Below are 23,884 nucleotides of genomic sequence, written 5' to 3'. Positions count from 1 at the left end.
AGGCTGCATCCAGAGTACTGTATTCAGTTCTGGTCACCCAATCATTTGAAGGATGTTGAGGTTTTGGTGAGGGTGCAGAAGAGGCTTACCAGGATTGTGCCTAGAATAAAGGGCATATGCAATAAGGAGAGGTTAGACAGACTTGGGATGTTTTCTCTGGAGTGGCAGAGACTGAGGGGAGATCTGAAAGAAGTTTACAAGATTATGAGAAACAGAGATAAAGTAAATAACCAACATCTTTTCCCAGGGTTGAAATGCTTAATGCCAGAGGTATTAAGCATTAAAATATATTAATATTTTACTCCTAAAATAGAGAGGGGTTAAGTTCAAATGATATGTATGGGCCAGAGTTTTTACACAGAGTATTGGGTGCCTGGAATGCATTGCTGGGGTGGTGGTGGAGGCAAATACAACTGAGACATTCAAAAGGCTCTTAAATAGGTGGCTGAATGAACAGGAAATAGTAGGATATGAACACTGAGTAGACAGAAGAAAATTTAGTTGGGAATTTGATAATCAATTTAACCAGTTTGGCACAACATCGTGGGCTGAAGGGCATGTTACTGTTCTGTTCCATGGTCCATGTTCTAAAATGTGTCTTACACAATTCCATTTCCTGGCAAAAGCTAACATCTCAAATTGATATCCTAAGTTGACAACACTCCGTTAGAAGGTTAAAAATCATCATCCCAAAACATTAACTCGCTTTTTTTTCTTCACAGATTCCACTAGACTTTCAAAGTGTTTCCAATAATTTCTCTTTTTATTTCAAATTTGCGGCACAAGGAACACACTGCCTTTGTACCAGAAAATTTACATTGGCTCAGTTTTATTTTTATTTGTTGGCTTTCAAAGATCAAAGCAATTGGGTGCAAATATAATTTCTTGGCAAGAGGCAAGAGTCTGATTTCATTCCCAGCCCTGCTGTGTTCATGTCATAGTAATGTGATGAGGTGATTTTAATCATTCCCAGTTGCCAATAACAGAACAGAGACATCAGTTGAAGAGGTTTCATATCCACTCCCTTCCCCTTGTTTCATTGCTATGACTTTATGGATTTTGGCAGGAGACATTGCAGGTCATACGTTGTCGGGAATCCCATGCCATAGCGTGACATCTGGTCCCATTTCTGAGCAAGGCAAATCTGTGTCGTCCAGGTGAACCTGGCTGGAAGCAGAGTGAGACTCATTAAGGAAAGCTAACAGGAACCCAGAGGAGCAATAATCCTTACTATCCTTCCAATGGCTTCTAAACTACTTTACTTTGGCCACATTAGGGTTCACCTTCTACTGCCCGGGCCTATCCTCCAAAGCTCTTGATCTTCGTACTTTCCCCTCAGCGGATTCTTTCCACCAAGAATGGCAACAGCCAAGTACTGGATCCAAATGAGACCAGATATTTGAAATCTATCAAGCTGCCAAGTTTGGATTGTGTAGAAACGGGCTTCTGCATTTACCTGGATTTAAATTTAGCCCCAATTAGTCAATCTGAGTTTCAATGAATACATATAATTAAAGAGTTTAAATAATTGGAACTCTTATTCTAAATAGATGTAGTAACATAATGCTGAAGGATATGAGAGTGCAACAAAAGTCAATAGACAATAAATGTAGGATATGGCAAAATTCAGGAAGACAGCGGAACCCTGGAGATCAAGATCATAAATCCCTTAAGACAGCAGTACAGGTAGATAATGTGCTTCAGTTGGGACAATGAGATTCTTGCCTTTATTGTCAGAGGCATAATATTCAACAGGTATATATATCATACTAACTGTGAATAATGATTATTGCTTTATGTTCTGTAACATGTGCTCTCTGGACTTTTAGCTGAAAGTTCCCAAAAGACAAGATGTGAAGAGTCCTTCTTTGAGTAGACTACAAATATTTTAAAATGTCTCACCTATATAGGTTTGTTATTGGCTTTACAGTGGACAAGTTAATACATGTGTTTAAGAGTGGAGGGCCTGCTCTATTGAGCATAATGCATTGGGCTTCATATATGATGGAATATTGTTGTGAAGAAGCTGGCTCGAAAGCGGTGTGCTTCCCAATGTGATTGTAAATCTGCCGTCCCCTCAGTCTCACAATGGTTTCAAACCTCATGATTATATAACAATTCAGAACTGAGAGTAATATCATGGAAAACTGCTTATTGTCAATAAATTAAGTCTTTAACTCTTTTAGTAATAGTCTAAAAGGAGAATTTGGCTTCATTTTGAATGATCTCCAAAGAGTCCCAAAGAATGCTGAATACACTTTGTAGTACACTGTGTTGGAAATAATAGTTGTAAACAGCTGTACATATTGTTTCTTACAATTCATATTCTTTCTTGGAAATATTTCACTGTTAATAAGCATACAATTAATTGGGATTCACTGACTCTATTGCACTTATCATTTTAACGTTGTCTTCTTACCCTAGTCAATTATTACTTTCAGTTTGCTTCAATTTTCTTTGCATTCTTCCATGAAGGATCATTAATTAGTGCTGATTATAGATCTCTTCCTTTTTCAGGTAGCTGGTGTCAGCTTCAAGCAGTTAGTTGTCAGAGAGGCATTCCACAGCATGACCAGTACTGTACAAAACCACTTCACAGAACCTCCAGCACCCAGGGCATGCCTTTTTTTCACTGTTACCATCAAGTAGGAGGTACAAAAGCCTGAACGCACAGACTCAGAGATTCAGGAACAGCTTCTTCCCCTCTGCCATCTGATTCCTAAATGGACATTGAACCCTTAAACACTACCTCAATTTTTTAAGGTATATTGTTTCTGATTTTTGCACAATTTTTAATCTATTCAATATACCTATACTGCAATTGACTTGCTTATTTATTTATTATTATTATTATTATTATTATTGTTTTTCTCTGCTAGATTATGTATTGCATTGAACTGCTGCTGCTAAGTTAATAAATTTCACAACACATGCCAGTCATTCAGATTCTGATTCCATTGTCCATCCTCACGAGAGACATTCCATTGGTCTCAGAAGGTAGATTCCCATTTCAGAATCCAGGTCCTAGAAGGTAAAGTCACTATAGCTTTTTCTTTTTCTTGACTTAGATTTAGATACATTTATGACAAAGTGAAAGAAAAATTCCTCAGTGACAATGATTTTCACTAGGTGGCAGCAAATATGCAGCTTCAAAACCATTCCATTTCGAAATTCATTCTGTATTCAGATCCCTCATGACTCGTTAATGACTGCACACTAGTTTGAGATATTGAACACAAAGGTTGCCAAATCTGGTTATGAAATTAAAGTACTTGCTTCAATGCGCATTTCTAATTTTTTTTGTGTGTTTATACACAGCATATGAATGCCAAATAACCAGGAGAATGTGCAGGCCTAATATCTGGCAAGGGTAACCCACTGAACCCATTTATTAATATATGGAGGCATTTGAATTCTGCTTCAAAAATCATAAATTTTCAAGTTCAATGTAAAGTTGCATGAAAGATGATGTTTAGTGTCAGCTGATATTTTTGGGCACAATCTCCTTGCAGAAGCTAACACATGGTTAATCAGATCATTGAGAATTTTATGGCTGTTTCTCTGATTGCTGAAATAAGTTGTTGCAAGAGGATGCTTTTAAGCACAAAACATAAGGATCAGACCCTACAGCAAATTAGCATGATGGCATGACCTCACCTTAACACTCACTGCCTCTCCCAGACACTTCACTTCATATGCACAAGCATCGTTTGAGCTCCCTTGAAGATCACAGCTTCCCAGTGCTATACTGTGAAACCATTCTGGTTGATAAGCCTGTTATTCACAGTGACAAGGGACCACTTGCAGCATAGCAGATGATCAGGGTAAACTTGGCACATAAGAAGGGTTCATGTCGCAATCGAAGTCCCATGTCTATCCCACCATCACCATCCCTCATATTTTCTCATCCCTTCATTCCAAGTCATTCAGAGAATTACAGTTTTTTCAGTTTTTTATAGCTTCCATCAAGCATACTGATGAAAGCTATATCCTAAAGGTGGCACAATTCTACTTCCTAGTTTATCCGAAATGTTGAGGAAGATTTGTGTTCATTTCCAAAGTAAGTTAAAAAGGATGTAGGAAATTACATAATACCATTTTTTTTAAAAAATCCCAAACATGAGAAAATCTGCAGATGCTGGAAATCCACAAAATGCTGGAGGAACTCAGCAGGCCATGCCACCAGTAAACAGTTGACATTTTGGGCCCTGTCCTACTGAAGGGTCTTAGCCAACAAAATATCTTTCTACTTGCTTTGTGACAAGTACTTGTGGCATTTTTTATTTTAAAATCAGCAGCAAGAGCTCACAGCACATCATCTCTCCAGGTCTCAAGTGCTATGGAAGTGGCTCTCAAGGTACTAGATCACAGAACATAAGAACATAGAACAGTACAGCACAGCAACAGGCTGTTCTGTCCTCAAAGTTCTGTCAAACCATCTAAATTATAGTAATCAAATGGTGAACTAAACTAATCCCTCCTGCCTACACAATGTCCAATCCTCCTATTTCCCCTCACATTCATGTGCCTAACTAAACATCTCTTAAAAGTCCCTAATGTATCTCTCTCTGCCACCAACTCAGGCAGAGCTTTCCTGCTTCCCAGCACTCTCTTGTAAAAGAAAAACTTGCCCCTCACACCTCCTTTGAAATGACCCCCTCACCTTAAATGCATGCCTTCTGGTATTAGGTATTTCAAATCTGGGAAAAATGTACTATCTGTCTACTCTATCTATGCCTGTCATAATCTTGTAAACCTCTATCAGCTTTCCCCTCAGCCTCCACCGTTTAGAGAAAACAACCTGAGTCTGTCCAACCTCTCATTATAGCACATGATCTGTAATCTACACAGCATCCTGGTGAACCTCTTCTGCACCCTTTCTAAAGCCTTGATATCCTTCCTATAATGGGGTAACTGGAACTATATGCAATACTCTAAATGCAGCCTAACTAGAGATTTATAAGCTGCAACGTAACTTCCTGATGCCTGAACTCAGTGTGTTGACTTATAAAGCTAAGCATGTCATTGTCCTTTTGAATCACCCTGTTGACCAGTGTACCACTTTGTGGGAGCTATGAGTTTGGACTCCAAAATCCCTCTGCTCATCAACACTGTTTAGAACCTTACTCTTAACAATCAACTGTCTCTTAACATTTGATCTACCAAACCCCAACCCTTCACATTTGGCTGGGTCAAACTGCATCTGCCATTCCTTTGCCCATATCTGCAAACAATCTGTACTCTTTAGACAGTCTTCTACACTGTCACAAAACAACACCAATTTTCATATCATCTGCAAACTTACTAAGCCACACATCTACATTTCACCCTGGTCACTTAGACACATCACAAACATCAGAGGTCCCAGTACAGGTTCCTGCAGAATACCACTGATCACAAACCTCTGGTTAGAATATGTCCCTTTGACCACTAGCCTCTGTCTACTATGTGAAAGCCAGTTCTGAATCCAAATAGCTAATTCACCATGGACCCCATGCATCTTAATCTTCTGGATGAGCTTCCCATGAGGAACCTTGTCAAATGCCTTACTAAAATCCCTGTAGACAACATCCACTACCCCACCTTCATCAATCACCGTCAACACCTCTTCAAAAAAAACTCAATCAACTTGCATGTAGACTTGCCCCTACACAAAGCCATGCTGGCTCTTCCTAATTAGAGCATGGGTTTCCAAATCCTCATAAATCTTATCACTAAGAATTCACTCCTGTAACTTGCCACACTTACGTGAGACTCACCAGTCTATAGTTGCCAGGGTTATCCCTAATTCCCTTCTTGATATCTGAAACCAATCAAAGTCAGACAATTTTTATCTCCCATTAAAATCACTTTAGAATTCAGTTTACTTCACTCAAGTTCCTCTTTAAAGCTAATTAGATGAAGCATTGCCAAAGTAACCAAATTCCAAATAACTGAAGGCTGCATTATTATCAGGTGTGCAAGCATATGAGCATGTTTAGTTAATGAGTACATAAAGTATGTTGAAGTATATTATTGGCAGTTGTCTGAAATCTGAAGTCCAAAAATATAAAATTCCACTTGGCATATTAAAAGAAATGACAAACGTCATTTCCACATTTAAGGCACAGCTGGGATAACTAATTTTAATACTGGTATTGTTACAAGGAATCACTAATTAATTTCTAGCATCATAAACATTGTAGAAATGTGCATGTGCAAGACACACTCAAATATTCAGAGACAAGCTCAATGTCCAGATATGATCACCCAGTCTCAGTATGCTTCTATAGCTGTATCCTTTATTTCTACAGCATTTTTCTACATCACTCACATAGTTATTGTATTAAATAAATAACTAGTTAAACTGAACTATTTTTGATATTTATATGACTGGCAGTGACTTGTAAAAATCACAAAATGCTGGCAGAACTCAGCAGGCCAGACAGCATCTATGGGAGGAGGTAGTGACGACGTTTCGGGCCGAAACCCTTCATCAGGAGTGAAGTAACATGGGATGGTCAAGGGGGGATAAGAAGTGGGGGGAGGGATAAAGTAGAGAGCTGGGAAGTGATAGGCTGGAGGGAAATGGGCTAGGGGGAAGGTGGAGAATTATGGGAAATAAAAGAGAAAGAAAGGTAGGGCTGGGGGGAGAAATTATAGTGAGGGGGGCAAAAGAGAGAGAAAGAGAACCAGACTAAAATAATAGATAGGGATGGGGGTAAGGGTGGTTGGCAGGGGTATCAATGGAGGTCTGTGAATTGAATGTTCATGCCGGCAGGTAGGAGGCTACCTAGGCGGGAGATAAGGTATTGCTCCATCAACCTGCGTGTGGCCTCATCTTGATGGTAGAGGAGGCCATGGACAGACATGTCGGAGCGGGAGTGGTCTGTGGAATTAAAGTGTGTGGCCACAGGGAGATCCCGTCACTGCTGGAGGACTGAGCACCGGTGTTCAGCGAAACGGTCTCCCAGTCTGCGGCGGGTCTCCCCAATGTATAAATGGTCACATCGGGAGCACCGGATACAGTATATCACCCCAGTTGACTTGCAGGTGAAGTGGTGCCTCACCTGAAAGGACTGTCTGGGGCCTAGGTAGGCTCCTTCCTGCCGGCATGAACATCCAACTCACTGACCTCTGTTGATACCCCTGCCCCCCACCCTTACCCCCATCCCTATCTATTATTTTTGTCTGGTTCTCTTTCTCTCTCTTTTCCCCCCTCACTATAATTTCTCCCCCCAGCCCTACCTTTCTTTCTCTTTTATTTCCCATAATTCTCCACCTTCCCCCTAGCCCATTTCCCTCCAGCCTATCACTTCCCAGCTCTCTACTTTATCCCTCCCCCCACTTCTTATCCCCCCCTCGACTATCCCATGTTACTTCACTCCTGATGAAGGGTTTCGGCCCAAAACGTCGTCACTACCTCCTCCCATAGATGCTGTCTGGCCTGCTGAGTTCTGCCAGCATTTTGTGTTTTTTATTTATTTCCAGCATCTGCAGATTCACTCGTGTTGCCAGTGACTTGTTGTAAGTTTCTTTTCATTATTTACTCAATGAATGCTTTCTTCAAAGTGTTTTATATCACTGAGAGTTTTTATTTTAAAATTTATTTGGGAAGATATAAACCCTTTCATTCTTCCATGTTATCCTCTGCAGGTCATACCTATCCATCACATAGAGGTTGTGTAAATGGCCTCTTTGCTGCCCCATGAGGACCTTCATATTGAGATGGTCACTGGATCTCAAATCATTCCATTCCCTCTTGCTTTGCTGGGTTTGAAAAATAAAAACACAAAGGATTGCATTTTCGCTGGGAACTCTAGAGGCAGTGAAATGATCAAAATGATCAGTGTGTTTGTGAGTCATTTAGAAACTTAATAACAATGGAGGAGGGTGACTTTGTATGACGTTATGTTGTATGATGCACATGTGTATATTGAGCAAAAGAGTTGCTGTTGTGTCTGGAAAGTCACAGAGGAGAGATTAAGAAGATATTGGTCCAAGGATCCCGGGTGGAGCTGGCGGTTTAAATGATTGATGTGTTGAGTTAGTTGACTGACCAGAAGGCAGGAGCTCAAGCTGGCAAGGGTGACAAACTTTAGGTCTGGTGGATGGAGACTTGAAGGAAAGGTTATGAATAAAGAGAACCTCTGGCTCAGGACCTGCTGAGGTTTTACAGAAGCAAGATTCACAGGTGTGTTGAAAGCCCATTTTTTCACAGGCAGGTTGTAGGACTCATATGTCACTACAACATGAATTAAGATCCTGCAAGCAGTGTTGCAAGTTGTCAGGGGCAGTAAATGCCACTGTGTAAATCTGGCATTCTTTCTGCATTACACAGCAGTTCACAGAGCAACGCAGTTCTCTCATTTCATTAGAATGTGTAAGCTTCAGAGGGGGTGTAGGGGAGACTTACTAGGATGCTGCCTGGACTAGAGGGCATAAGTTATGAAGAGAGTTTGAGTGAGCTAGGGCTTTTGTCTTTGAAGCAAAAGAGAACGAGAGGTGACGATAAAGGTGTACAAGATGATAAGAAGCAGAAATAGAGCAGGTACCCAGAGACTTTTTCCTAGGGTGGAAATGGCTAATACAAGGTCTTAATTTAACAGTGATTGGAGGAAAGTATAGGTGGGTTGTCAAAGGTAAGTTTTTTACACAGAGACCAGTGGGTTCAGGGAATATGCTAACAGGGGTGGTGATAGGAAAAGAAACAGTAGAGGCATTTAAAAAATTCTTAAATAGGCACATGGATGATAGAAAAGTGAATGGACATGTTGGAAGGAAGAGATAGAACTTAGAGCAGGTCAAAAGGTTGGCACAACATCCTGGCTAGAAGGCCCTATACTGTGCTGTAATGTTCTATGTTCTATTTTCTAGACCACCCTTGGGCTTCCTCATTTTTGATCATACTTGCTCCAAAGAAATGTATCATGTTGCACACAAAAACACTAAACAAACTAACTTTGAGGCAAATATTTCCTGGAATTTTTTGCATGATCTCCTCCAATCCTTCAAGGATGATTAATCGAATCACACAACGATGAATGTCACAAAGAGGTCTGTGAAGTCTGAAAAAGGAAGATGTGATTCTGGTTTAAAAAATAAAAAGCATAACTTACAAAAGAAACACTTTATAAATCATTTATCAAGCTCCCAATACAGAATTGTAGCTAGAACAGTGCACTGCACTTTGATGGAATACAATGGAGATTTACTGGAATCATAACCATAAATGAAAGACTTGTTTTGAAATGTTTTAGAGATCCTGAAGGAAATAGGATTGTTCTCCTCAAAGCAAAGGAAGACAAGTTGAGAATTAATAGAGGTGTTATACTTTTGAAGAGTTTTGATAGGGTAAATAACGATAGAATATTTGCAGTGGCAGTGTAGTTGGAATTGGAGTACCAGTTTAAACAAGCAAAACTAGATTTTTTTAATCAATGTATTATAATCTAGAAGTAAAGATGCTGTAACAGTGTTTCTAGGCAATTGGATAAATCAAGTAGATTACCTTGTTGGCTATGATTGAACAGTATTTATGGGGGTAACTTATTGAAAGAGCTAACAGGGCACAGTAGTCTGAATGACCTCAAGACACAATAATCCAGGTAATAGATTACATTTAATTTATTATGAGGCTAGTCTTCCTTGCCTAACATTTGAGAGGATGGTGCTGGTTCACCTTTTCAAACCACTGCAGGAATTCTGGTAGTGCATTGGAAAATAAGAGTTCCAGCTTCTGGGCAGAGCGACTTGAGACATGATAGAGCACAGGAATATAGGGCAGCAATGAGATATTTAACCTTTCAAGTCAATTTTGTTATGCAGTCATTTTCAGTGAACTAGCTCCATATTCACAGCAGCCATTGCTGCAGGAAAAGTGAGACAAACTGTGCCCTGTGCTAATGGGACCATATGGTTATATAGTGAAGTTCAATCCAGAAATTGAACAAAATTTAATATCCCACAGCTTGATGGAAGTGTTAAGGACTCTAAATAAGCTGTGAGAAGAGAAAAGGGAGAGACAGGAATGCCTAACATATATCTGCTGAGATTAACTCTGTTTTTCCTTCTCTGACAATCTATTTTTCCTGCTATTCACAAAGCCTGTGGAATTCACAAGAATATGCCGGAGCTCCAAAATCCCAGCATTTATCCTCAAAGTCTCTGGAAATGTTTAAATACACAGAAATTTCAAGTAAAGATCTTGGAATTTATGCAATATCTTCCGACCTAAAATGTCACTCCATTAAAATACATATATCCCACTAGAAGAAGAGAGGTTTTATATTGCTGAGTGTAGACTAGACAAAGGTAAAAATACTGAGTAAAAACTTGCAGGGTCCTACCTTAAAAGAGAGAAAGATGTCCATCCACAATGGTGCTATGGTCAGAAACTGTCACCTGGGCAGCCACTCGAAGCTGTGCCTCATTAAATTGTTGGTGGATTGACTCCTGAGGCAGTTGTGGATACATGGGTCCCAGCACAAACCATAAAGGGATAGAGAATGAGAATATATTTGTGACAGATGTTGTATTAAGATTACTAATCTCTCAGCCTCAAAGGTACTGGACCCCCTGCAGTTTGCGTACCGTCCCAACCACTCAACAGACGACGCCATTGCCATCACCCTCCACCTGGCCCTAACCCACCTGGACAAAAAAGACTCGTACGTTCGAATGATATTCATAGACTTCAGTTCAGCATTCAACACAATCATCCCTCAGAAACTGATTGGAAAGCTGAGCCTACTGGGCCTGAACACCTCCCTCTGCAACTGGATCCTAGACTTCCTGACTGGGAGACCTCAGTCAGTCTGGATCAGAAGCAGCATCTCCAACACCATCACACTGAGCACGGGGTCTCCCCAGGGTTGCATGCTCAGTCCACTGCTGTTCACTCTGCTGACCCACGACTGTGCTGCAACACACAGCTCGAACCACATCATCAAGTTCACTGATGACACAACCATTGTGGGTCTCATCAGCAAGAAAGACGAGTCAGCTTACAGAGAGGAGGTGCAGCAGCTAACGGAGGTGCAAAGCCAACAACCTGTCTCTTAATGTGAACAAAACAAAAGAGATGGTTGTTGACTTCAGGACAGCATGGAGTGACCACTTTCCACTGAACTTTGACGGCTCCTCCGTAGAGATAGTTATGAGCATCAAATTTCTTGGTGTTCACCTGGTCCCCCAACACCAGCTCCACAGCAAAGAAAGCCCAGCAGCGTGTGGGCTTTCTGTGAAGGCTGAGAAAAGTCCATCACCCACCCCTCATCTTCATCACATTCTACAGAGGTTGTATTGAGAGCATCCTGAGCAGCTGCATCACTGCCTGATTCAGAAATTGCACTGTCTCAGATCGCAAGACCCTGCAGCGGATACTGAGGTCAGCTGAGAAAATCATCGGGGTCTCTCTTCCTGCCATTACAGACATTTACACCACACACTGCATTCACAAAGCAAACAGCATTATGAAGGACCCCATGCACCCCTCATATAAATTCCTTTCCCTCCTGCTATCTGGCAAAAGGCATCAAAGCATTTAGGCTCTCACGGCCAGACTGTGTAACAGTTTCTTCCCCCAAGCCATCAAACTCCTCAACACCCAGAGCCTAGACTGACACCAACCTACTACCCTCTACTGTGCCTATTGTCTTTATTGTACTGCCTATTATTTATTGCACTGCCTGCACTGTTTTGTGTACTTTATGCAGTCCTGTGTTGGTCTGTAGTCTAGTGTAGTTTTTGTGTTGTTTTACGTAGTTTCAGTGTAGTTTTTGAATTGTTTCATGTAGCACCATGGTCCTGAAAAATGTTGTCTTGTTTTTACTGTGTACTGTACCTGCAGTTATGGTCGAAATGGCAATAAAATGTGACTTGACTTGACTTGACATATCTTACCATACAATAAGGAATTCTGGCCTTTTGTTGTTTATTAAGTTTCTGGCTCGTGCTCTTGCACAACTGGCAGCTCTTCAGTCACAGGACCATTGCCATTTGTAGGCAGAGAAAAGACACCAGGCCCTCAACCAACCGTTGCCCCACAATCCTTAATATCATTGGTTAATAGAAAGCTATCAGTCTCAAATTTAAAATTAACAACTGACTTAGCATCTATTATGTTTGTGGAAAGAAATTACTAACTTTTACTATTCTTTGTTTGTGGAAATGATTTCAAGCTTTATTCCTGGTTCCCAGACACTGGCTTCTCAACCAATAGAAACAATTTCTCTTTACTTTCCTTAACCTAATACTTTGAAAGCTTTGATCAAATCACCTTTTAAATTGCATGAAAAACAACCTCACTTTGGCCTGAATCTACTGCTAAAGTCTGTAAGCATAGGGTATTAAACATTATCAGGATACTGCTATATTTCTGCATAAAACACTGCATGTGCTGTGTTACAAATGGTAAGTGAAAGACCAATTGGAATATGCAATCCCCTAGTGCAATGCTGCAGCGTTAAGTAGCTCTGTGGATTAACATTCTTTTTGTGTGCCCAGTGCAGCAAAATTTTAAATTATTCTTTATAAATATATTTATATTTCTACTACATCCAGCGTACAGAGGGAATGTTTATTAAAAATCCTTTTAAGTTGCTGAGTCCTCTACATCTACTAATGTATATTTCTGCATTATGTACATATATGTATACAGCTGTATAATTAACAATCAGGGCAAGCATTAATTCAAGTCAAGTTTTGACTAGTTCACACAGCATGAATTCTTATTAAAGTAATTAGTAGTTAGAAGTAATTAAAATACAATTGGATATTCACATATTTTGCAGAAAAATATAAAGTTTAATGCATTCAATTAAAATATAATAACTTATACAACTTGTCAATTATTGATAGTATTGTAATGTGTTAAACATTCCAGGCATTTTGAGTAAAGAAAACAATGTAAAATTGGTTGAATTAAACACCAATGAATTTCAATCACAGTCTAACCAATGTACAAGTAAATTTTGAGTCCTAATTTAAAGCATCCCCATAGGGAATGCTGCAAGTATTATATCTGGCAATTTATTTTAAATCTGTGCTTCCTTTAAGTACTTAAAATAGAGATCATCTCAATACATCGATCACCCTAAGATTCTTGGTGTAATATATTTGGGGCAAGTGATACTGCTCCCAGTTTTGGTTTCACCCCACCCACCCACAATAATATAATGGCTCAGAAAACAGAGGAGATCTTCAAAAACATTGTCTTGCTTCAAGAATTTCAGTTGCTCGAAAGCTGAAGAGCTTTCGCCTATCTACACTAGTCGAGCTTAGACCTGCCTGGTGGACTGGTAAAGGTCTGCAGAATATCTGCAGGATGGGAACCAATTCCGACTGATAGAGAATTCCAGTTTAACTGATTGCAGAAGGTCAGGGAATGTGAGTTTAATCTGTGTGAGGGTATAAATATAATGAATGTTTGTTATTCATGGCACTCAATGCATTGAGTGCTAGTTTGACATCTGCCTTTGGTGGTATCTAAACTGAAGGAGAATCACAGTGGAGAACTCTCTTGCTGAGTGGAACTGTTGGCACTTAATCTTTAGACGTTCCAGATCAGGAGAACAGGAGTGAGGCATAACTGCTACATATGAGTGCCACAAAGAGTTAATCACGAATCAGAAGGCGCCACCCCTCTGTCCTTTTCTGATTCTTCCATCTGGTCCCTCAAGTGGATTGAGAAGCAGTCAGGCTTGAGAGCCATGCCCGGGATGTGGGGAAGTGAGCCATGTCTCAGTGAAGCAGAAATCGCAGCCATCATTCCTGTCCTGTCTTGCTTTTAGACCATCTACCTTGCTCTCTAGTACATTGGGCAGGAGGATGCTAGGGGATGGCGGTCATATACCCTATATCTTTCAGTCTGGCCTGAAGGCAACCAGGGTGCCCTCTTTCCCTGCTATAGCAAATATCCATCCTTTCCTAGGTGCTGTATCTGCATTCCTGAGAGACAGTTTCACGGCAGGCGATAGAAGGATCGCTAGTGCATTTAGATGGTTCAAAAGCGCACTTCTTAAAGGGAAAGTACAGATTGCAGATTATGGTGATAACAGTTCGGATGATGTATACCTAGTAGTTCTGTGAGCTGCTTGCAAAATTTCATCATATATTGTTGGCACCATCTTGAAAAATCTTTGACTACAGGAGGTAAAAGCTGAGGGTCCATGAGTCAGTCCTCATTGAGGGATTGGAGGTGGGGAGGGTCAGTAACGTTGGGTCTGTACAACTACATATCAAACAAATAAAGAGACACACCCAGAGGTGAAGTTAACGTGTATATTCACTTTGCAGAGAGAGAAACAAATCAGTGCACATGCGTAAGTTAACAGTCAATTATTAGTGCTAAGAGGAGTTATTGCATTAAAAGAAATAGATCCGTACATTACACTTCCTCCCCCTTTAGATTAATGTAACATAAAACTGTATATGTAACAGAATATTCATTTTCCCTTTAGCAGACCATGTTCAAATAAACATGCTTTCACAATAACAATGATTTTTTATTTTTATTTTAATAACATCCAAAACTTAACTTCACTATACTAAAGATTCAGTCATTTTGGTGATGCTCTGTTTCTATCAGGATAGCACCTCTGTAACTGTGGAGTGGCATAAAGTTTGGCAGGTCTTGTGTCAAAGACAACTTTCTCTGTTGCAGGTGTCACGTTGCTGTCAATGACATAACCAGCAGTGAGAGGTAAGTCGGTTGCAATGTGTTCGGTTTGTTGGATGTAGTCCACTCAGGTGTGTTCTTCGGCTGAGGAACCAGTATCTGGTCCACATGATATCTCCATGTATGATCACCAGAATCCACTGTGTACATCAGTGATCCAGTTCTTGAAGTTATCCTACAGGTGTCCAATTGTCTTCTCAGTAATAACACACTAGGACTTCCTGTCCAATCTTTAAGCTTCTTGCTGATTTACTGGCAACTGGCTGAACTGTTTATTCTGCACTTCCCTCCATAGATCTGATTTCAGGAGGTCTCAGATTCCTGCTCATGAACACTTCTGAGGGTGTTTGATTTGTTATCGGATGAGCAGAGTTCCAAAACACAAAATGGAAGTTGTTTGCCTTGTGCTGAAGTGAAATGTCCTCCTTGTCTATACTTTAATGGACTTCTTGAAGGTGTGAATAAAACTTTCAGCTAGCCCATTCATTGCTGAATGGTGAGAAACTGAGTTGAAATGTTTGATGCCATTTTGTTTCCTGAATAGTCTGAACACTTCTGACATGTATTGTGGCTTGTTGTCACTCAAAATTTGTTCAGGTAAGCCATTTCTGAAGAAGATAGTCCGCAGAGCTGAACCAGTTTTTTTCTGATGTGGTTGACTTCATTGGTATGACGTCAGACCAATGCCACAGCAATCTGAATCATGGAGTGAATGAATGGACCAGCAAAGTCAATATGCACTCTTTGCCATGGTGAAAATGGCCAATCCCATGGGTGTAAAGATGACTGTTGGGGTGCATTTTGAAATTTGTAGCATCCCGAACAGCTTTTGGTCAAGCCTTCGGTCTGTTTATCTATTCCCAGCCACTATACATAGTTCCAGGTGAGACTTTTCATCTTGACTGCACCCAGACGTTCTTCAAGAAAATTCTCTAACAATCTGGTTCACAGTTTAGAGGGGGCCACAACACGAGATCCACACATCAGTGTTCTTTGATATAAAGACACTTGGTCTCGTCTAACTGAGAACTCTGGAAACCAAGGGTAACCATGAGCTAGCTATCCTTGCATGGTGATGTCATAAACTTTTGATAATGTCGGGTCATTCCTGGTTTCTCTTTGTATTTCAGGATTTTTTCTAGCAGCTGGTCCACCAATGCTGCGTGGAACACCCCTACAAGGCCACAGATTGAAGACTTTTCTTCTTCTATTGCAAATAGTGGAAGACATGACAAGCTATTAGGATTGCTGTGTTCTTTGGTACCCTTGAACTCTTCGACATAAGGGTGGGCTCCTAGGAATAGTGCCCTATGTTATAATCAGGTAGCAGACATCACTGGGATTGAAAATGGACAGAAGACGCTGAGTGGTCTGTCACTAGAGTAAACTTTATTCTGTAGAGGTACTGGTGGAACAACTTTATTCCCCATACATCCTCCCAGTTGATTTATGTGTAGTTGCATTCTGCATTTATTAGTGATCTTGAAGCAAAGACAATTGGATGTTCAGATCCATTTTTCATAGTGTTCGACAAAATGGCATCAAGGCCGTAAGGGTTTGTATCACACACCAGTCTGATGGGCAGAGATGGATCATAAGGAGTGAGCAGCTCATCTGATGTTATTAGTCTCTTTGTTTCCTTGAATGCTCTTTCACAACTTTCTGACCATTCCCACTTTGCTCCTGTCTGTGACAGTTTATTCAATGGGTGCAGCACTGCAGCAAGAGTTGGGAGAAACCTATGGTGGTGGTTTACAAGGCACTTGTTGTGGTTTGGGTGCCTGTAGCACTGCTTCAGTCTTCTCTTGTGAATTATGTAAGCCATGCTTGTCAATGACATGTCCACAATACAAGATTTCATTCTCGAAAACTCACATTTGTCTCTCTTTGCACACAGATCATACTCACTCAGCATAGTAACCACTTTACTAAGGTTCTAGAACTGCTCTTCATCATTCTTGCCAGTCACAAGGATGTCATCAAGGTAACATTGTACTCCTGGGATATCTTGGAGCACTTGCATTTTGCTAAATTGCTGGAGCTGATGTGATGCCAAAGATGAGACAATTATACTGGAACAGTGTCTTGTGAATGTTGATTGTGAGGAACTTCCTGCTTGACTAATCAATCTCCATTGCTGATAGGCTTGTGACAAGTCAATCTTTGAAAACCTCTCCCCTTTGGCCAAAGATGCAAAAATGTCTTCTATTTGTGGCAGGGGATACTGTACAGTATGTAGCACTGGGTTGATGCTCACTTTGAAGTCCCCATATATGCAAACAGCTCTGGCCTTCCCTTTCTTGATCACCGGGACAATAGGTGTGGCCCAATCACTTCACTCAAACTTGGAGAGAATGCCAGCTGCCTCTGAGCTCTGAAGTTCAGCATCCACTTTAGGACATAATGCCCAAGGTACTGGATATGCTTTATGGAATCTTGGTGTTGGGGCTTCATTCAGTTCCTTTCTAGCCTTCATGTCTTTGAGTTTACCAATACCTTCTCATCAGCATTAAGCACCTGGATAGTGCTACCACTTGGACTGCAGTTTTCTGTTGATGACACATTGAGAGCTTTGATTTTGTGCTAGTCTAGTTGGATTTTTCTCAATCATTCATAACTGAAAAGTGCTGGCCCTCCACTTTACAACACATAAAGCTCTAACTCTTGTGTTTTGACTCTGTATGACACATTCACTTTCAGTTTGCTTTTGGGAGACATTTTTTCACCTGTGCAGGTTTTTAGCATCACCGAGGTCTTTTCTAATGGTAGTTTAGGAAACAGTCTGTTGTAGTCAGTCTCAGAAATTACAGGCAAATCTGACCGTACATCCAGCTCCATTTTCAGTTTCACACCAGACATATCTGTTGTCACCCACTGAATTTTGCGATCTGCTTCAGTAACGCTATGCAGTTCTAGTCATGTCAGCATACCTTTGTCAGACTCTGTGTTGTCTGATTCAGTTTCACATTCAGTCACTTTATGCATTTGTTTAGTTTTGTGTTTGAAACTTTTCATTCTGTGGGTTTTTCTCTGGTTGTTGCTTCTGGTCTGACTTTCACATCCTTTCTTTGTGACCTTGTCTGTGACACTTCCTGCAAACATTTTCTTTGAACCAACAGTCATTTGCATCATGAGAGGGTTTGCTACATTGATAACATTTTAGGTTTTTTTGCACCATTTGGGGACATTTTGTGTATTTCACATTCTACACTCTTTTTCTGTAGTTATGATGCATCCTTTGCTGTTCTCTATTGATATCAATGGTCAATGCCCGTTTTAAGGTTAGGTCTCTTTCTGACAGTAGTCTCTTTTGACTGCTTTGAGTAGGCATGTCACATACAAGCCTGTCCCTTAATGCATCAGAAAGTACATCTCTAAAGTCTCAGTACTGGGAAAGTTTGCACAGTTCTGCAATGTGTACAGAAATGCTTTCATCATTTGTTTGGTTCCTTTTTTGAAATACTAGCTTCTTTGGGCACAAGCGATTTTATAAATTGTCAACAACTTCGTGGAGCATCTTCCTTGCTGATTTTTCAAGAGTTATTAAGTTGTGTAAGGGATTGTATATTTAGTACCCATCAGGTTAAGAAGTGTGGAGACTTTCTTTTCCTTATCCATGTCATTAGCATTACATTACAGTTCTACCCTCTCAATATACTACCCAATTTGTCAACTTTCCCTACTAAGGCCATCTTCACGTTATTTTCACTTTAGCTTTGCTATTCATGTGCCTTTCACTGTGTACTGTGCACCATCATATCCCTGTGCTGGCATCTGAGACTGCCTTCTCTGTACCGGTTCACTCTTTCCTCTTGCTGTCTCTCTCCCTTCCTCTGAGTTCTGTCATCTCATAAATGTTGATGCAGCTGGTAATATTTGCTGACATTCATGTTCATATTCATCACCAATTTGTTGTATCTGTATAGCTACATATCTAATAAATGAAGGCATGGACTCAGAGATGAAGTTAACATGTATATTCATCTTGCAGAGAGAGCAACAAATCAATGCACATGGGTAAGTTATCAGTCAATAATTAGTGCTAATGGGTCCGGACACTACAAGTAACTTAAAATTCCTTGGTCTCATTTATGGACTCACTTTCAAGTTCAAATTCAAGTTTAATTGTTATCAACCAAATGCATGTAAACAGCTAAATGAAACGGCATTGCTCTAGGGCCAAGATGCAAGACACAGTACACACAGCACGTATGGTTATGATAGCCCATGCAGTCACACAAAACAGTATTAGTACAAGTCCCTGAGTGGCATGGCCTGAAGATCGATATTGCATAGGATGTTGGTCTGAGCCAAATTTCTGCAAGTAAGAGGACAAAGCAGTTCTTTATCTCGCAAGATGAAGAGCCAAATTTCTGCAAGTAAGAGGACAAAGCAGTTCTTTATCTCGCAAGATCAGGCCAGATGAACACAATCTACTTATAGGAAGGATGTGGAAGCTATGGAGAGGGTGCAGAGGAGATTTACCAGGATGTTGCCTGGTTTGGAGAACAAGTCATATGAAGCAAGGTTAGCAGAGCTGGGACTTTTCTCTTTGGAGCGTAGAAAAATGAGAGGGGACTTGATAGAGGTCTACAAGATTATGAGAGGCATAGATAGGGTGGATAGTCAGTACCTGTTTCCCAGGGCACCAATAACAAACACCAGAGGGCATATGTACAAAATTAAAGGAGGGAAGTTTAGGGGAGACATTGGGGTAAGTTTTTTACACAGAGGGTTGTGAGTGCCTGGAATGACTTGCCAGGGATGGTGGTGGAGGCTAAAACATTAGGGATATTTAAGAGCCTCTTGGACAGGCACATGGATGAAAGAAAAATGGAGGGTTATGGGGTAGTGTAGGTTTAGTACTTTTTTTTAAGGATTATATGGGTCGGCACAACATGGAGGGCTGAAGGGCCTGTACTGTGCTGTAGTGTTCTATGGTACTTTGTCTTCCACGGAGCGAACACTGGAGAGCAGCACTGATGGCAGAGGCCAAAGGCTCTACAACTCATGTTCTAGATATTATACTTTTTATTTACACAATTTGTTTTCTTTTGCACATTAGTTTTCTGTCAGTCTTTGTTTATGTATAACTTTTCAAAAATTCTATTGTATTTCTTTATTTTTCTGTAGATGCTTGCAAGGAAATGAATCTCAAGGTGGTATGTGGTGACATACTCTATATGCACTTCTATAATAAATTTACTCTGACTTTGAATGTTGGACAGCTCATCTTTCCTGGAGAATTGGCAATCTGCGGAATACATTATGGCTGGCATGGTTAATGTTACTTCTGTATTCCTTCAAAGTGGATGTGGACCAATTCCAGACAGAGGAAGGTAAGATCATTTTCATAGTGAGTATTTCATTTAAAGTGTGTTTAATTTTACTGGTGCTGAGTTTTCATTCTGCTTCTTTGTTGTTACTCCCTGGAGATTAGATGGATGGATCAACGTGTATAAAGTGGGTGGGAATAGGCTTCTGGACAAATGTTTAGGTATAATCATTGGATTGAAATGGTACTGAACATCCTTGATGATCAACTGTTCTATTCTCCACTGTTATTTCCCAATTTAATTGCACTGCTTGACCATTCATTCCCTTAGTGCTACAATCCTCATGTTCCCACACTAACACAGAATTTCTCAGAATGAAGAATATCACCCTCACTGGTAGTTTGGATTTTTCTGCCAATTGTTCAATTTCAATTATCGTAGCTCTGCAAAGTACTAGAAGTGTAACCATTAACTCTATAGACATTAAGCAAGGCATTAATTCTAAGAACATTAAGGTACTATCTCTTAATCAATGAAATGTAAGAATGAAATTGCAAACTAAGTAATGAAATCGATAACCAAATGAATTTCATATCAAAAGAGAAATAATATAAGGGAATGAAAGACTATATTGAGAGACAAAAAAAGACAAGAAGTGAGAAAAATATATAAACTTTACATTTAAAGATACTGTAGTAATTATTTCTAACTTCCAATAATGAAACTTTATAGTTTCTTTTTCATGTGAGGTTGCAGTCCTAACTTACTGCAATAAATTTAATCTTAATACTTGTGTGGATGGTGAGAGTGAGCTATAACTTGTTTCAATCTAATATGCAAATTGGTTGACTGCTTTTGGCCATTTGCTATTTGTGGATTAATGTCCGATCACTGTTCCCTCTAAGCTGCATGGGTGTGTGACTGCACTGTAACTGAAATGCCCCCGCGTATACTGCCCCTGTTGTTGCACAGCTGGAATTTTCTTTTATATAAAGCGCCGCCCAGCTTTCTGTCCTTGCAAAAACTTCCTACTCAGAGCTTTGTTTGGCCTGTGCAGCTGTGTAAAGAAGTTAGGGGGAACGTTGCATCAGATGCATAAATGTGATGCTATCCACTTCTGCAGGAAAAAAAGAAAGGCAGAGCATTAGTTAAATAGTGAGATGGAGCTTGGTGACTAGAAGCTTATCTGGAGGTGCAGCACACAGTAAGCAGACAAACAAATGTTGGCCTTCATTGCAAGAAGTTTTGAGTAGAGGAGCAGGCCACTTTGCTTCAATTTGGTTCAGCACTGGGAATATTACTGTTTGATCTCCTTTTCTAAAGGAGGATATGCTCACTATAGCGGGAGTGCACAAAGCTTACCAGACTGAATCCTGGGATGCCACGAGACAAGACATTAAGTCAAATAGGCTTGTATTTACTGAAGGAGAGGGGATGTCACTGAAACATACAAAGTTCTGACAAGACTAGACCAGTTGGATGTGCTGATGATTTTTCAGACACACAAAGAATCAATAGGCACAGGAAGACAGTGTAAATAAAGCTTGAGATAGACACTCTACTATGATTTTGTAGAATGGGCTAGGAATGAAGGCCTGAAGAGACAATCAAGCTGAACCATGCTCTAGTTTTCAATATATAGCAATTTCTTCACTACAAACTGCAGCATTGTTTGTGTGCCAATAGCAGTATGCCTGCGAATTCACCATTATATTACTGCATCATTAAGTTTTTATAACATTTTTATAACATCATGCTATATTGTATAGTGTAATGTTATTTATTAGCTTGGAATGTGTTTACTAGCAATTTCTTCTCCAACCCTGAGATGAGCTTCAAGTATTTTTCTGTGGCATCCCTAACACCAGCCAATGTCCACCTCTAACATCAGATTATTCTGTTCCTGTTTCAGCTTGTCTGCTTCTGAAGCCCTCATTTATGCTTTTATTATCATGAGACTTGCTTGTCCTAATGCATTCCCAGCCAGCCTTACTTAATGCATCCTCTGTAGATATGGTTTTAGAAAATGCTATTGTCTGTGCCCTAACTCCTGACATGTCCCATTCATTCACTGTGTTCACTGATTCATTTTTGGCTCCTATCTAAGCAAGGCTTTTAATGTTTACTTTAAAAAACGTTCCATTCACATGACATCTCAGTCTCTGCAATCCACTTCAGCTCTAAAATCCTCCAAGGAACCTCATTCCTTCAGTCTTGCTATTCAGAACACTCCTGAATTCAATGGCTTCATTATTTATATCCACCTGTTCTAGAATTTAAAGTTCCATCTCTAGGCTTCACCACCTCTCTTTCCTCATTTAAGGTAGCCTTTAAGATCCTTTCCTTTGACTGAGTTTTTGGTCATCTACCCTAAATGCCAATAAATTACATTGGATATTTTAGCTATGCTAAAGTAACTACCGTACTTATCATTGATGTTATGTTCTTTGGAGGTGAAGTCTGATTAGCTAAATCATTTTATTTGTGAGCTTTAGAAAATACTGTAATAGATAGATAGATAGATAGATAGATACTTTATTCATCCCCATGGGGAAATTCAACTTTTTTCCAATGTCCCATACACTTGTTGTAGCAAAACTAATTACATACAATACTTAACTCAGTAAAAAAATATGATATGCATCTAAATCACTATCTCAAAAAGCATTAATAATAGCTTTTAAAAAGTTCTTAAGTCCTGGCGGTAGAATTGTAAAGCCTAATGGCATTGGGGAATAACTGATTAATTGCAAAGGAACCGTGGGGAAAGGTTTCTATCATGAGTGTTATTGGAAAATACAGTCAAAATTGTGCTGGTGACATTTGATTTCAAGTCTGTTGCATTATCAACGATGGTAAATCTTCTTAGTAATAACACTGTGTAAAATTATTTTGTCATTTCCTTCTTTCTGTTAAATAGTTAATTAATTAAGAATTCTGTTTCCTTGTTAACTTGTTATTTTATATCAATACATTTGAAAATGTGGTTACCAGCAAAGACATATTTTTAAGAAAACTATCTATTCTTCAGTCTGTGCATAATCTGATTACAAACCACTCAGTACATTCAAATTATTGTTTGATAAGCAGTAAGTTTTAAAATAATCTTGCTGGCCCCTTTATGTCTGAGCAAATTAATGCAGTTTGTATAGCCTTCCAAAACTGATTCACAATTTTAATTGAATGTGTGTCCATGTTTGAAGCCAGGGTATAACCTGGACAAGGTGAAGCTTCAGTTAAGATTTAACCACCTTAGGGGCATTCAAGATTGCTTAATGTCATTTCCAGTGTACAAATGTAAAGGAGAACGAAATAATTGTTACATCAGATCTGATGCAGCACAGAAACACAAAGTAAGATAAAGAACATAAAAATAAAAATCACAATAAACATAAATACATAAGATAGCTTATATACGTAGTTTGATTGTATGTCAGTTAGGCACAGGAGTGCCTTACATAACGTGACTCTGACAGGAAATGATAAAGTTGTTGTGGTGGGGGTATGGAGTGGTGGGTTAGTGGGTGGAGGTGTTGATCAGTCTTACTGCTTAGGGAAAGTAATTGTTTTTGAGTCTGGTGGTCCTGACGTGGATGCTGCATAGCCTCTTCCTTGATGGGAGTTCAACCTGTCCATGAGTAGGATGAGTGGGATCTTTCATGATGTTACTGGCCCATTTTCAGCATCTCTCTGTATGCACAATATGTCCTTAATGGTGAGCAGGCTGGTGCTGGCGAGGTGCTGGGCAGCTTGACTGCCTGTTGTGGAGTTTCCACACTGTGTAGTGCGGTTTCCACTCTGTGTAGTGCGGTTTCCATACTGTGCAGTGATGCAGCATGCTAGGATGCTCTCTACTGCACATCTGTAGAAGGGCTTGAGTACAGATGTGCATAGTCCAGCTATTCCCAGCCTCCTCAGAAAGTAGAGGCATTGGTGAGCTTTCCTGATT

At 39.9% G+C, this 23,884-nt stretch overlaps 1 long non-coding RNA gene across 1 annotated transcript; it reads right to left on the bottom strand.

Annotated features, from left to right (window-relative positions):
- Nucleotides 1-742: 742 nt before the first annotated feature.
- Nucleotides 743-10,429, bottom strand: LOC140725955 (uncharacterized). Its single transcript, XR_012098545.1, has 3 exons — nt 10,329-10,429; nt 8,942-9,047; nt 743-1,167 (listed from the first exon to the last, which is right to left on the bottom strand). It is a non-coding gene; the product is annotated as an uncharacterized lncRNA (long non-coding RNA).
- Between the last annotated feature and the right edge of the window lie 13,455 nt (nt 10,430-23,884).

This window comes from Hemitrygon akajei, chromosome 4 (assembly GCF_048418815.1).
Source record: "Hemitrygon akajei chromosome 4, sHemAka1.3, whole genome shotgun sequence".
NCBI classification, from domain to species: Eukaryota; Metazoa; Chordata; class Chondrichthyes; order Myliobatiformes; family Dasyatidae; genus Hemitrygon; species Hemitrygon akajei.
The sequence above is the reverse complement of the archived record's forward strand: the minus strand, read 5'-3'. Positions and strand labels throughout refer to the sequence as shown.